This window comes from Glandiceps talaboti, chromosome 3 (genome assembly GCF_964340395.1).
Source record: "Glandiceps talaboti chromosome 3, keGlaTala1.1, whole genome shotgun sequence".
In the NCBI taxonomy this organism is placed as follows: Eukaryota; Metazoa; Hemichordata; class Enteropneusta; family Spengelidae; genus Glandiceps; species Glandiceps talaboti.
In genome coordinates, this window is record NC_135551.1 from 3,660,804 (window position 1) to 3,665,410 (window position 4,607).

The following is a 4,607-nucleotide window of genomic DNA, read 5'->3' on the forward strand; positions in this document are numbered from 1 at the left end:
TTGGTGAGCTAATTGAATTTTTTTGTGCAATACGAAGTTAAACCTGTTAATTAATTTAAAAATACATTATTTGAAAAACTGTTAAAACTGTCCAGATATAAGGAAGAAACTAGTAATATGTAGACAAACGTAAATGTCAAAAATATAACATGTCTAATGATAAAACGACCTAAAAAGGTAAATTTTCAAACTGCTTTTAAAACTGTTGAATGAAGAATCGGCTCGGATTGGTGATGGCAAGGCATTCCATAGACGAGGAGGGTACAGATGGAAAAAGCTTGATTACCATAATACATAGTGTGCCAATAGGATGGTGTAAATTAATGTCACCATTGGACTGAGAACGAAGGGTACGACCAGTGGCTCCTTTTGTCAGCAGGTCACTTAAATAAGATGATGCAATTCCATTTATAACTTTAAAAGTAATACATAAAATTTTTGAATTCATTTGTTGCTGAACAGGGAGCCAGTGTAAATCATGAAGAATTGGAGTAACATGGTCACATTTTTTTCTTGCTGATGACAAGGGTCACCAAGTTTTGAATGATTTGGAGTTTGTGAATCTCATATTAGGGAAGACTGTGAAGTAAGCTATTACAGTAATTTAATCAAGATGTTATGAAGGCATAAACAAGTTTCTGTGTAGAAGTTCGATCCTGTATGTTGCAAATTCTTCCAATCCTCCAAAGCGCAAAGGAGGCAGCTTTGCAATCATTCACAACGTGACATGGTAGCAGCTGAATCCATGGAAACACTAAGATGTCACTAATGTCAGACGGATGTATATTGACCTCACCAATCACAGCGAGGGACTGGACCTACACCTCCAAATTTAGAAGAGAAATGCACAACCTCTGTTTTCTCATCGTTAAGACAAAGTATACTGTCTCACATCCATCCCCTGATCTCATCAACACATAATTCAATCATGGTAGTAGGAACCCGATCACCCTCACAGGTGAGATACAGTTCAGAATCATCAGCATACATCATGCAATTTAAACCATGCCTGATTATGATGTCCTCCAGAGGTGCCATATAAAGACTAAACAGATTAGAACCAAGGACTGGACCTCTTGGGGACACCAAAATCAAGAGAAAATATGTGCCTTCGACACAACAGATCCAACATACACAGATTGGGTACACCCTCTCAAATAAGAACTAAACCATTCTACATCTGTTCCCATTATGCCTGTAACAAAATCTATGTAACAAAATGTCATGGCCAGTTGTATCGAAGGCAGCAGAAAGATTGGGTTAAAGTAAAATGACATCTTTCTGTGTATCAAGAGTGTGCAGTACATCATTTTGAACTCTGAGGAGAGCAGTTTTTGTGCTGAAAAGTATCTTGCATATGCAACCATGTTTGGTGGTGATGAAGCCAATCTAATTTCCATATGGCAACAGTCCAAGAAATGAAGCATATTAAGGTTACTCAATATTTACATACAATTCCAATAGAAGATTATATTTTTAAGTTCAAGTTGATATTGAAGTGCTCATGCAATATTTTAGAGATGTTTTCATATGTTTTAGTTGACGTTTCCTTCGTTCAACTCCAGGTGAGTAGCATCAGTGTGTAACATTATTATTAATTAGCCCCAGAAGGGAGTGCTATTACAATGGGCTCCATCCATCCGTCATTTCTCAGACATGCAATATCTGATTTCTTTCAAACCTAATACAATGGTGACATGTCATGTGGTACATATGCATGTCAATTTGTTTTTTGATATCTGCCAATTTGACAGAATGACAGCCATATTTGAAGTAAACAATGACTATATTTTAATACTGCATAACTAAACAACTCTATTCATAGACCATCAAATTAAGCTATTACTTACATTTTGCAGACATTGTATAGCAATTATGTGTGGCTAATGTCTTTATCATGTCTGTAGATAATGCAGAGCCAGATAATATATAATATACATTAGTTTTGGTACTCAAAAACTGTAATACACGGAGACTACATTCAAGTGTCTACCCCTATGTTGCCAGGTTTAAACTTTCTCTTTAGACATTGAACTTTGACCTAGACCTAGATCTTCAGGTTCAATTACTGAAATCCAGCAATTCCCTTATTTGTTGCTACCAATTGTTTTAAGTCAAGTCTCCATTCAGTCACATTTGAAGGGGGGGGGGCTATGTCTTCTATAATTTACATGTGAAATTGGTCTGTGGTTGTGTACCCTGTCTGGTAGTAGAGTGTTGTGTACCCTGTCTGGTAGTAGAGTGTTGTGTACCCTGTCTGGTAGTAGAGTGTTGTGTACCCTGTCTGGTAGTAGAGTGTTGTGTACCCTGTCTGGTAGTAGAGTGTTGTGTACCCTGTCTGGTAGTAGAGTGTTGTGTACCCTGTCTGGTAGTAGAGTGTTGTGTACCCTGTCTGGTAGTAGAGTGTTGTGTACCCTGTCTGGTAGTAGAGTGTTGGCAGATTACAGAGAAGTAAAAGGTAAATTAGAATTATATATTATAAGTCCTCTTACCTATGCCTGATTGAGCTTACAGCAGAAATATTGAAGGTTTGTTGAAAGACTGTGCATATCATACACATTTTATGTTCCCCAAGAACAATTTAGATAGAAAAAAACAGGCTTCCCACAAACAACTCATTACAAATATAAACAACACCATTCACCCCAACTGATACACACACACACACCGTCCTTGGAACAAAGAAGCTATTTAATGTCATCACATTGCATGCTCAGATTTTGACACTTACAAATTGAAACTATCAAGAATTTGAGTCTGCTTGCATGGTTCACTGTGGTGATGTGTGTGTACACATATACAGTGCCTGCGTGTGGGTAGGAGTGTGGTGTTGTTTATATGTGCAATGGCTGGTCTGTAGGAAACCTGTTTCTTATCTATCTAAACATGCCAGTGTTCTTGGAGAACATAACATGCATGGTAGCACAGTCTTTTGTTGACCCTTCAATATTTCTGCTGTAATTAAAAATCTTTTTAGGGCTTGCCAAAAATAAAGATCTGTTGCATGCCATGACAGTTCCATGTTTGTTGTATGACATGCAAATACTCCTTTATTATACAACTATGCAGAAAAAATGATTTACAGTGAAAATAATATTGTGATATTAAGTATGACGGGTATCAAAATATTGTTTTAGCACAACTGAACTGATAAGATTCAGTAGTGCTATAGGTATGGTGCAGTGTCTGTGCGTCTGACTCTGTCTGTCTGTCTGTCTGTGTATGTGGATAACTTAACTCAAAAACTGCGAGACTAATTACCTTGGTATTTGGTGGGGAGATTACTTTTGGTGTCCAGTTGGGAAATTGTCGAAAGCAAAATGATCGCATCACAGGTATGTGATTATGTAAAAAAAATGTCTTTCTTTTTTCTTTTCTTTTTTTTGGTCAAAAAAACTTAAACTCAAAAACTAAAAGATAAATTGGTCTGAAATTTGTTGGGAACGTTCTTAAGGGTGTGTAAATTGTTCATGACATGATTCCATAAGCAATATGCAAATTAGGGCTAAAATTGTGTCTTTTTAGTCAAAAATATTAATTCCAAAACTACTGAGCAGATTGGGCTAAAATTTAATAGAGATTCATCTGTGGGTGTATAGATGAAGAAGTATGAAGCATATAATGATCTCATCCGTGACATGCAAATTAGTTGTGAAATGTAAATTTTGGTCAAAACTTATCTCTAAAAGTACTTTGTCAGTGAGACAGAAATTTGGTGAGATGTTTCTAGAAGTGATATTCTACAGATTTTGTTCAAAACATTTTGACACAATTGGCCCTAGCAACACCACCACACCCATAGCAACAGCCAAACAATCACATGTATTGCAAATGGTTGCATATATTGCACAGATAACGTGGCTGGATAGGCAATTGGATAATCATTCAGCAAACGAACACCTAAAACCTAGCATGGATCAGCATATGGATAAACAACTGTACAGTTGTGCTACTATGCCATTGCCACAATTATTGTGGTATATCTGTGTTTCTTAGTCATACAGTCCAAAAAGATATAGAGAGGTGATTACAAGTTTCAAAAGTACCTTTTGCCACCCCACATTGTAAAATGCAAGATTGAGTGGTTGCTAGGTGTAAATTCGGTCCATTTTGATTGAGTGGTTGCTAGGTGTAAATTCGGTCCATTTTGTAGTTACAGGGGATGAAGGGTAGAGAATTGAATCTATTTTCAAATAAAGTGATATAGTAGTAGTTACAGTTTGTCTTGGAATATTGTGGATGCATTGCCTAGAAGAATGAGGTTTTTTTTATAGATTTTATGAAAATACAATGATAACAGGGTAATTTTCCTGCAGTCATGCAGTATGTGTAATTATCTGAAATTATTTCCTTGACATAAATGCAGTTAGACTGTAAGTTATGTCATGTCACTCTGTCCTCACCAGCCTACTCTAACGGGATTGACCGATGTGTGAGGGTGCCCTAACATGGCATACCTTACAGACATAAATACAGTGTGCATAAAGCTATTAGCTGGAAATTGATTTGTCAGTAAATTGTGTGAATTGTACAGTACTCTATATGAATATTTGTATATGTAAATGAATTACAGTAATGTTTGAATCAGAGCTTAGAAAGTAGCTGAT